This window comes from Ovis aries, chromosome X (genome assembly GCF_016772045.2).
Source record: "Ovis aries strain OAR_USU_Benz2616 breed Rambouillet chromosome X, ARS-UI_Ramb_v3.0, whole genome shotgun sequence".
NCBI classification, from domain to species: domain Eukaryota; kingdom Metazoa; phylum Chordata; class Mammalia; order Artiodactyla; family Bovidae; genus Ovis; species Ovis aries.
The window spans coordinates 110609520-110621371 of record NC_056080.1 but is presented as its reverse complement, the minus strand read 5'-3'; the positions used below and the strand labels follow the sequence as shown (position 1 = coordinate 110621371).

General features: G+C 37.5%; 1 non-coding gene across 1 annotated transcript; it reads right to left on the bottom strand.

Annotated features, from left to right (window-relative positions):
- Positions 1-3194: 3194 nt before the first annotated feature.
- Positions 3195-3266, bottom strand: TRNAC-GCA (transfer RNA cysteine (anticodon GCA)). Its single transcript has one exon. It is a non-coding gene; the product is annotated as a tRNA-Cys (tRNA).
- Between the last annotated feature and the right edge of the window lie 8586 nt (positions 3267-11852).

Sequence of the window (11852 nt, the reverse complement as noted above, 5' to 3'; positions counted from 1 at the left end):
ATGTCCATCAGCAGATGAATGGATAAGAAAGCTGTGGTACATATACACAATGGAGTATTACTCAGCCGTTAAAAAGAATTCATTTGAATCAGTTCTGATGAGATGGATGAAACTGGAGCCGATTATACAGAGTGAAGTAAGCCAGAAAGAAAAACACCAATACAGTATACTAACACATATATGTGGAATTTAGGAAGATGGCAATGACGACCCTGTATGCAAGACAGGGAAAGAGACACAGATGTGTATAACGGACTTTTGGACTCAGAGGGAGAGGGAGAGGGTGGGATGATTTGGGAGAATGACATTCTAACATGTATACTATCATGTGAATTGAATCGCCAGTCTATGTCTGACGCAGGATGCAGCATGCTTGGGGCTGGTGCATGGGGATGACCCAGAAAGATGTTATGGGGAGGGAGGTGGGAGAGGGGTTCATGTTTGGGAATGCATGTAAGAATTAAAGATTTTAAAATTTAAAAAATAAAAAACTAAAAATAAATAAATAAATAAATAGGTGGATTTATGTCAATGTATGACAAAACCAATACAATATTGTAAAGTAATTGGCCTCCAATTAAAATAAATAAATTTATATTAAAATAAATAGTTAAAAGGGTGAGCAAGATTTCTAACTTGTATTAAGTAGTTTACTTATATTACTGTTAATCTGTGTTCAACCTAGCCTGACATTTGAATAAGTCACTAGTACAGGTAGTTAGACAATTCATGATTAAGTTTCAAGCACATGCAATTTATAGGGTAGCTTTACAGAATGACAGAATTTCATTTTCTAAGTTTATTATGCAAGTGGCTTTCTGGGGATACTTTTCCTCATTGTTTATAGAAAATCAAGTTGAAAAGAAGATACATTTTTTGCACTTCTTATTTTTCAATATTACTTTGCTATGTTAATAAAGTGTAACAGATCCCTAATTGCCTAGCAACTAAGCCTAATGGGATATAGCTCCTTTATTTTCTTCCTTCCTTCTTTTCATCTAGCCATCCTCGCTTCCTTTCTCTACTTAATTTTCTCTTCCTTATACTAGTATTAAGATTTTGTATTCATGTATACTGTTTTGTTTTCCTTGCTTTTGTTTCTAAATCATATGTAAGATTATAATATTTGATTCATGAAATTTCATGACTACGCATATTTCTCACCCCCTTGTCATGGCTAAAGGGCTTGCATTACTCAGTGAAGCTATGAGCCATGCCATACAGGGCCACCAAAGATGTATGGGTCATACTGAAGAGTTCTGACAAAATGTAGTCCACAGGTGAAGGAAATGACAACCCACTCTAGTATTCTTGCCTGGAGAACTCCATTGACAGTATGAAAAGGCAAAAAGATATGACACTGAAAGATGAGCCCCTTAAGTTGGAAGGTGCCCAGTATGCTACTGGGGAAGAGCAGAGGGCAATTACTAATAGCTTCAGTAAAAATATGCTTCCCTGGTAGCCTAGTCAGTAATGAATCTTCCTGCAGTGCAGGAGACTCAGGCTTGACCCTTGGGTTGGGAAGATCCCCTGGAGAAGGAAATGGCAAACCACTACAGTATTCTGCCTGGAAAATCCAATAGACAGAGGAGCCTGGTGGGCTACAGTCCATGGGGTTGCAAAAGTGTTGGACACGACTTAGCAACTAAACCACCACCAGCAACAATGAAGTGGCTGAGCCAAGGCAGGAGCAACACTCATCTGTGGATGTGTCTACTGGTGAAAATAAAATCCAAGGTGTAAAGAATAATATTGCATAGGAACCTGGAATATTAGGTACATGAGTCAAGATAAATTAGAGGTGGTCTAGCAGAAGATGGCAAGAGTGAATATCAACATCTTAGGAATCAGTGAACTGAAATAAACAGGAACGGGTGAATTTAATTCAGATGACCATTATATCTACTACTGTGGGCAAGAATCCCTTAGAAAAATGAAGTAGCCCTCATACTCAGCAAAACAGTTTGAAATGCAGTACTTGGGTGCGCTCTCAAAAATGACAGAATGATCTTGGTTCATTTCCAAGGCAAACCATTCAGCATCACAGTAATCCAACTCTATGCCCCAACATCTAATGCCAAAGAAGCTGAAGCTGACTGGTTCTATGAAGACCTACAAGACCTTCTAGAACTAACACTGAAAAAAGATATGCTCTTCATCATAGGGGATTGGAATGCAAAAGTAGGAAGTCAAAAGATACCTGGAGTAACAGGCAAATTTGACCCTGGAGTACAAAATGAAGCAGGGCAAAGGCTAACAGAGTTTTGTCAAGGGGACACACTAGTCATAGCAAACACCGTATTCCAGTAAGCCAAGAGAGACTCTACACATGGACCTCATCAGGTGGTCAATACCAAAATCAGATTGATTATATTTTTTGTGGCCAAAGATGATGGAGAAGCTCTATACAGTCAGGAAAACCAAGACCTGGAGCTGATTGAGCTCAGATCACGAGAAACCTGTATCCGTGTCAAGAAGCAACAGTTAGAACTGGACATGGAACAACTGACTGGTTCAAAAATTGGAAAATGGGTACGTCAAGGCTGTACATTGTCACCCTACTTATTTAACTTCTGTGCAGAGTACATCACGTAAAATGCCAGTATGGATGAATCAAAAGCTGAAATCAAGATTGCCAAGAGAAATATCAATAACCTCAGCTATGCAGATTATATCACTCTAATGGAAGAAAGCAAAGAGGAACTAAAATCTCTTGATGAGGGTGAAAGAGGAGAGTGGAAAATCTGGTTTGAAAATCAACTTTTAAAATGCTAAGATCATGGCATCTGGTGCCATCACTTCATGGCAAATAAATGGAGAAAAAATGGAAACAGTGAGAAACTTTATTTTCTTGGGCTTCAGAATCATTGCAGACAGTGACTGCAGCTATGAAATTAATAGACACTTGCTCCTTGGAAGGAAACATGACAAAACTAGACAGCATAATAAAAAGCAGAGACATCACTTTACTGACAGAGTTCCGTATAGTCAAAGCTATTTTTCCAATAGACATGTGTGGATGTGAGAGTTGAACCATAAAGAAGGCTGAAAGTGAAAGAAAGTGAAAGTGAAGTCGCTCAGTCGTGTCCAACTCTTTGTGACCCCGTGGACTGTAGCCCACCAGGCTCCTCTGCCCATGGGATTCTCCAGGCAAAAATACTGGAGTGGGTTGCCATTTCCTTCTCCAGGGGATCTTCCCCACCCAGGGATCGAACCCAGGTCTCCTGCATTGCAGGCAGACGCTTTAACCTCTGAGCCACTGGGGAAGCCCCTAAAGAAGGCTGAGCACTGAAAAATTGATGTTTTCAATTTGTGGTGCTGGGAAGACTCTTGAGAGTCCCTTAGGCAGCAAGGAGATCAAGTCAGTCAATTCTAAAGGAAATCAAGCCTGAATATTCGTTGGAAGGACTGATGCTGAAGCTGAAAAACTTTGGCCACCTGATGTGAAGAGCTGACTCATTGGAAAAGACCCTGGGAAATATTGAGGGCAAGAGGAGAAGAAGGAGACTGAAGATTAGATGTTTAGATAGCATCACTGACTCAATGGACACAAATTTGAGCAAACTCCAGGCGATAATGGAGGACAGAGGAGCCTGTCTTGCTGTAGTCCATGGAGTCACAAAGAGTAGGACATGAGTTAGCAACTGAACAACAAGACAATATTTCTCACCATCAACAGATAAAACATTTTTAGAATAAAACACAAGTAAATTGGTATTCAACTAGTCAAGCTCCTTTTGCTAACACATCATTATCTTTCAGTTATAGATTAAATATTTGTTTCCTCCCCAAATAAACATGTTGAAATCCTACACACAGGTGTGATGGTATTAGGTGGTGGAGCCCTTTGTGCTTAGATTATAAGGTTGAAACTCTCATGAGTGGGATGAGTGTTCTTATGAAAGAGACTCCAGAGAGCTCCCTTACTCTTGCCCTGTCAGGAATTGTCTATGAACCAGGGAGCAGGTGCTCTCCAAACATGGAATCTGCTTCCTCCTTGATCTTGGATATCCCAGACTCCAGAACTATAAGAAATAAATGTTTGTTGCTCAGTCACCCAATCTACAGTATTGAATAGTTTCTTATGCAGCCCAAACAGACTAAAACTATATATAGTAATTGTACATATATTCTTTATTTCTACCTTATAATAGTAAAACTACTTAGTAGTTTTTTTACTATGCAGATGTAAATAGCTCTTTCCTTCATACTAAAGTGATGGTCAGGGAGGCCTGGTGTGCTGCAATTCATGGGGTCGCAAAGAGTCGGACATGACTGAGCGAATGAACTGAACCGAAGGGAGTAATTTTCAGAGATTATGTGACATATCAGTTCACAGAGCTAGAACACAGGCTATCTGTTTGTTTGTTTTTTTTAAATTTTAAAATCTTTAATTCTTACATGCATTCCCAAACATGACCCCCCCTCCCACCTCCCTCCCCACAACATCTCTCTGGGTCATCCCCATGCACCAGCCCCAAACATGCTGCACCCTACGTCAGACATGGACTGGCGATTCAATTCTTACATGATAGTATACATGTTAGAATTCCCATTCTCCCAAATCATCCTACCCTCTCCCTCTCCCTCTCCCTCTGAGTCCAAAAGTCCGTTATACACATCTGTGTCTTTTTTCCTATCTTGCATACAGGGTCGTCATTGCCATCTTCCTAAATTCCATGTATATGTGTTAGTATACTGTATTGGTGTTTTTCTTTCTGGCTTACTTCACTCTGTATAATTGGCTCCAGTTTCATCTGTTTTTAAATCCAATGTCTTTCTCCAAACAATAGTATTTTCTCTTACAGTCAATAGCATATCAACAGGTATGAGAGAGTTGGATGAAAAAAATATTTAAGTGTTTCTTTCTTATAAAGACTTTCTGTATGAATGGGCTTTGTAAATCTGCACCAGGGAAAATATATTATACAGTACTTATCATCTCTGTCCAACTTAAGAAACTTTTTTTCTGTGGTACATCTGTTAACTTGTCCAGAAAATGTTTTTTCTCTAGTTCAGTAAACACTGCACAAGGCCAATACTCTCTATGAGGCATTATCTTACAGATGTGTGGTACTTTGCAAAGAATATTCATACTTTCTTTGAATTCATAATTCTATGAATGAATATCCATAATTTATATCTTTAAAAATGGTTATCCTCAGTATAACACTATGATAAATTCTGTACTCATTATAACCTTTTGATGAAGTAGGAGATGGCTTACAGTTGGGACATGGTAAGAACAATGAATTTTTTCCAACATCAGCTGGACATTTTTAAATTGAAGTATAGTTGATTTAAAATATTACTTTTCAATTTTTATTTTTACTTTATTTTGCTTTACAATACTGTATTGCTTTTGCCATACATTGACATGAATCCACCATAGGGGTACATGAGTTGCCAATCCTGAACCCCCTCCCACCTCCCACCCCATATCATCTCTCTGGATCATCCTTGTGCACCAGCCCCAAGCAACCTGTATCCTGTATTGAACATAGACGGGGGATTCATTTCTTACATGATAGTATACATGTTTCAATGCCATTCTCCCAAATCATCCGACCCTCTCCCTCTGCCACAGAGTCCAAAAGTCCGTTCTATACATCTGTGTCTCCTTTGTTGTCTCTCATACAAGATTATCATTACCATCTTTCTAAATTCCATATATATGTATTAGTATACTGTATTGGTGTTTTTTTTTTTTTTCTGGCTTACTTCACTCTGTATAATCCGCTCCAATTTCATCCACCTCATTAGAACTGATTCAAATGTATTCTTTTTAATGTCTGAATAATACTCCATTGTGTATATGTACCACAGCTTTCTTATCCATTCATCTGCTGATGGACATCTAGGTTGTTTCCATGTCCTGGCTATTATAAACAATGCTGCGATGAACATTTGGGTACACGTGTCTCTTTCAATTCTGGTTTCCTCAGTGTGTATGCCCAGCAGTGGAATTGCTGGATCACAAGGCAGTTCTATTTGCAATTTTTAAGGAATCTCCACACTGTTCTCCATAGTGGCTGTACTAGTTTACATTCCCACCAACAGTGTAAGAGGGTTCCCTTTTCTTCACACTCTCCCCAGCATTTATTGCTTGTAGACTTTTGGATCGCAGCCATTCTGACTGGTGTGAGATGGTACCTCATTGTGATTTTGGTTTGCATTTCTCTGATAATGAGTGATGTTGAGCATCCCCTCATGTGTTTGTTAGCTATCCGTATGTCTTCTTTGGAGAAATGTCTATTTAGTTCTTTGGCCCATTTTTTGATTGGGTCGTATAGTTTTCTGGAATTGAGCTGCAGGAGTTGCTTGTATATTTTTGAGATTAGTTGTTTGTCAGTTGCTTCATTTGCTATTATTTTCTCCCCATTCTGAAGGCTGTCTTTTCACCTTGCTTATATTTTCCTTTGTTGTGCAGAAGCTTTTAATTTTAATTAGATCCCATTTGTTTATTTTTGCTTTTATTTCCAGTATTCTGGGAGGTGGATCATAGAGGATCCTGCTGTGATTTATGTCGGAGAGTGTTTTGCCTATATTCTCCTCTAGGAGTTGTAGAGTTTCTGGTCTTACATTTAGATCTTTAATCCATTTTGAGTTTATTTTTGTGTATGGCATTAGAAAGTGATCTAGTTTCATTCTTTTACAAGTGGTTGACCAGTTTTCCCAGCACCACTTGTTAAAGAGATTGCCTTTGATGTATTTTCCTGCCTCCTTTGTCGAAGATAAGGTGTCCATTGGTGTGTGGATTTCTATCTGGGCTATTTTGTTCCATTGATCTATATTTCTGTCTTTGTGCCAGTACCATACTGTCTTGATGACTGTGGCTTTGTAGTAGAGCTCAAAGTCAGGCAGGTTGATTCTTCCAGTTTCATTCTTCTTTCTCAAGATTGCTTTGGGTATTCAAGGTTTTTTGTATTCCCATACAAATTGTGAAATTATTTGCTCTAGCTCTGTGAAAAATACCGCTGGTACCTTGATAGGATTGCATTGAATCTATAGATTGCTTTGGGTAGTATACTCATTTTCACTATATTGATTCTTCCAATCCATGAACATGGTATATTTCTCCATCTATTAGTGTCCTCTTTGATTTCTTTCACCAGTGTTTTATAGTTTCCTATATATAGGTCTTTAGTTTTTAGGTAGATATATTCCTAAGTATTTTATTCTTTTCATTGCAATGGTGAATGGAATTGTTTCCTTAATTTCTTTTTCTACTTTCTCATTATTAGTGTATAGGAATGCAAGGGATTTCTGTGTGTTGATTTTATATCCTTCAACTTTACTATATTCATTGATTAGCTCTAGTAATTTTCTGGTGGAGTCTTTAGGGTTTTCTATGTAGAGGATCATGTCATCTAAAAACAGTGAGAGTTTTACTTCTTCTTTTCCAATTTGGATTCATTTTATTTCTTTTTCTGCACTGATTGCTATGGCCAAAGCTTCCAGAAATATGTTGAATAGTAGCAGTGAAAGTGGGCACCCTTGTCTTGTTCCTGACTTTAGGGGAAATGCTTTTAATATTTCACCATTGAGGATAATGTTTGCTGTGGTTTTGTCATATATAGCTTTTATTATGTTAAGGTATGTTCCTTGTATTCCTGCTTTCTGGAGAATTTTTATCATAAATGGATGTTGAATTTTGTCAAAGGCCTTCTCTGGATCTATTGAGATAATCATATGGCTTTTATTTTTCAATTTGTTAATGTGATGAATTACATTGATTTGCAGATATTGCATCCCTGGGATAAAGCCCACTTGGTCATGGTGTATGATCTTTTAATGTGTTGTTGGATTCTGATTGCTAGAATTTTGTTAAGGATTTTTGCGTCTATCTTCATCAGTGATATTGGCTTGTAGTTTCCTTTTTTTGTGGCATCTTTGTCAGGTTTTGGTATTAGGGTGATGGTGGCCACATAGAATGAGTTTGGAAGTTTACCTTCCTCTGCAATTTTCTGGAAGAGTTTGAGGAGGATAGGTGTTAGCTCTTCTCTTAATTTTTGATAGAATTCAGCTGTGAAGCCATCTGGACCTGGGCTTTTGTTTGCTGGAAGATTTCTAATTACAGTTTCAATTTCCGTGCTTGTGATGGGTCTGTTAAGATTTTCTATTTCTTCCTGGTTCAGTTTTGGAAAGTTGTACTTTTCTAAGAATTTGTCCATTTCTTCCACGTTTTCCATTTTATTGGCATATAATTGCTGATAGTAGTCTCTTATGACCCTTTGTATTTCTGTGTTGTCTGTTGTGATCTCTCCATTTTCATTTCTAATTTTATTGATTTGATTTTTCTCCCTTTCTTGATGAGACTGGCTAATGGTTTGTCAATCTTATTTATCCTTTCAAAGAACCAGCTTTTTGCTTTGTTGATTTTTGCTATGGTCTCTTTTGTCTCTCTTGCATTTATTTCTGCCCTAATTTTTAAGATTTCTTTCCTTCTACTAACTATGTGGTTCTCCATTTCTTCCTTTTCTATTGCTTTAGGTGTAGAGTTAGGTTATTTATTTGACTGTTTTCTTGTTTCTTGAGGTATACCTGTATTGCTATGACCTTTCCTCTTAGTACTGCTTTTATAGTGTCCCACAGGTTTTGGGTTGTTGTCTTTTCATTTTCATTCATTTCTATGCATATTTTGATTTCTTTTTTTATTTTCTTCTGTGATTTTTTGGTTATTCAGAAGCGAGTTGTTCAGCCTCCATATGTTGGAATTTTTAATAGTTTTTCTCCTGTGATTGATATCTAATCTTAATGCATTATGGTCAGGAAAGATGCTTGGAATGATTTCGATTTTTTTTTAATTTATCAAGTTTAGATTTATGGCCCAGGATGTGATCTATCCTGGAGAAGGTTCTGTGAGCACTTGAGAAAAAGGTGAAATTCATTGTTTTGGGGTGAAATGTCCTATAGATATCAATTAGGTCTAACTGGTCTATTGTATCATTTAAAGTTTGCATTTCTTTGTTAATTTTCTGTTTAGTTGATCTGTCCATAGGTGTAAGTGGGGTATTAAAGTCTCCCACTATTATTGTGTTATTGTTAATTTCCCCTTTCATACTTGTTAGTATTTGTCTTACATATTGTGGTGTTCCTATGTTGGGTGCATATATATTTATAATTGTTATATCTTCTTCTTGGATTGATCCTTTGATCATTATGTAGTGTCCTTCTTTGTCTCTTTTCACAGCCTTTGTTTTAAAGTCTATTTTATCAGATATGAGTATTGGTACTCCTGCTTTCTTTTGGTCTCTATTTGCATGGAATATCTTTTTCCAGCCCTTCACTTTCAGTCTGTATGTGTCCCCTGTTTTGAGGTGGGTCTCTTGTAGACAACATATATAGGGGTCTTGTTTTTGTATCCATTCAGCCAGTCTTTGTCTTTTGGTTGGGGCATTCAACCCATTTATGTTTAAGGTAATTATTGATAAGTATGATCCTGTTGCCATTTACTTTATTGTTTTGGGTTCAGGTTTATATGCCCTTTTGTGTTTCCTGTCTAGAGAATATCCTTTAGCATTTGTTGGAAAGCTGGTTTGATGGTGCTGAATTCTCTCAGCTTTTGCTTGTCTGTAAAGCTTTTGATTTCTCCTTCATATTTGAATGAGATCCTTGCTGGGTACAGTAATCTGGGCTGTAGGTTATTTTCTTTCATCACTTTAAGTATGTATTGCCATTCCTTCCTGGCCTGAAGGGTTTCTATTGAAAGATTAGCTGTTATCCTTATGGGAATCCCCTTGTGTGTTATTTGTTGTTTTTCCCTTGCTGCTTTTAATATTTGTTCTTTGTGTTTGATCTTTGTTAATTTGATTAATACGTGTCTTGGGGTGTTTCACCTTGGGTTTATCCTATTTGGAACTCTCTGGGTTTCTTGGACTTAGGTGATTATTTCCTTCCCCATTTTAGGGAAGTTTTCAACTATTATCTCCTCAAGGATTTTCTCATGGTCTTTCTTTTGTCTTCTTCTTCTGGGACTCCTATAATTCGAATGTTGGAGCATTTCATATTGTCCTGGAGGTCTCTGAGATTGTTCTCATTTTTTTAATTTGTTTTTTTTTCCTCTCTGATTCATTTATTTCTACCATTCTGTCTTCTACCTCACTTATCCTATCGTCTGCCTCCATTATTCTACTCTTTGTTGCCTCCAAAGTGTTTCTGATCTCATTTATTGCATTATTCATTATATATTGACTCTTTTCTATTTCTTCTAGGTCCTTGTTAAACCTTTCTTGCATCTTCTTAATCCTTGTCTCCAGGCTATTTATCTGTGATTCCATTTTTATTTCAAGATTTTGGATCATTTTCACTATCATTATTTGGAATTCTTTCTCAGGTAGATTCCCTATCTCTTCCTTTTTTGTTTGGTTTGGTGGGCATTTATCCTATTCCTTTACCTGCTGGATATTCCTCTGTCTCTTCATCTTGGTTATATTGCTGCATTTGGGGTGGCCTTTCTGTATTCTGGGAATTTGTGAAGTTCTCTTTATTATGGAGTTTCCTTACTGTGGGTTGGGTTGTATCAGTGGCTTGTCAAGGTTTCCTGGTTAGGGAAGCTTGTGTCGGAGTTCTGGTGGGTGGAGCTGGGTTCTTCTCTCTGGAGTGCAATTAAGTGTCCAGTAATAAGTTATGAGATGTCAATGTTTTTGGAGTAACTTTGAGCTGCCTGTATATTGAAGCTCAGGGGTGTGTTCCTGTGTTGCTGGAGAATTTGCATGGTATGTCTTGCTCTGGAACTTGTTGGCCCTTGTGTGGAGCTTGGTTTCAGTGTAGGTATGGAGGTGTTTGATGAGCTCCTATCGATTAATGTTCCCTGGATTCAGGAGTTCTGCAATGTTCTCACAATTTGGACTGAAGCCTCCTGCTTCTGATTTTCAGTTTTACTTTTACAGTAGGCTCAATGCTACTCCATCTACACAGCACTGATGATAAAACATCTAGGTTAAAGATGAAAAGTTTCTCCACATTGAGGGACACCCAGAGAGGTTCACTGAGTTACATGGAGAAGAGAAGAGAAGAAGGAGCGGGGAGTTAGAGGTGACTAGAGTGAGATGAGGTGGGATCAAAAGAGGAGACAGCAAGCTAGACAGTAATCACTTCCTTATGTGTGCTCTACAGTCTGGACCACTCAGAGATGTTCACAGAGTTATACAGAGAAGAGAGGGAGGAAGGAGACAGAGGTGGCCAGGAGGATAAAAGAGGGAATTGGAAAGGAGAGAGACAGATCCAGCCAGTAATCAGTTCCCTAAGTGTTCTCCATTGTCTGGAACACACAGAGATTCACAGAGTTGGGTAGAGAAGAGAAAGAGGAGGGAGGAGACAGAGACAATCTGGTGGAGAAAAAGGAGAGTCCAAAGGAGGAGAGAGTGGTCAAGCCAGTAATCTTGCTCTCAGGTAAAATTGGGTACTGAAGATTGGGTTTTAAATGTACAAAATTGATAACAAATACCAAAAAGCAAAGATCAAAAATGTAGAGTAGAGGTTGGATTTTCAAAATACAATATTAAAGAAAAGAAGAAGAACAACAAGAAGAAAAAAAAAAACAAAGTTACAAGAATTATTAAACAACAACAACAACAACCACAAATATATATATATATATACGGTGCTTGCTTTAAAAATAGGGTCTTTATTTTTTGAAAAGTAATAGTAGGTTATAAAAATAAAAATTAAAGGAGATATAGAGGACTTAAAATTTTAAAAAGTTTAAAAAAAAAGAAAAAAGAAAAGAAGAAAAAACAATCAAACAACAACATCAACAACAATTAAAAAAAGAGAATGATCATAAAATAGTAAAGATATATCTGGGACTTTCTCTGGTGTTGTGGGCAGTATGGGGTCACTCCCAAGGC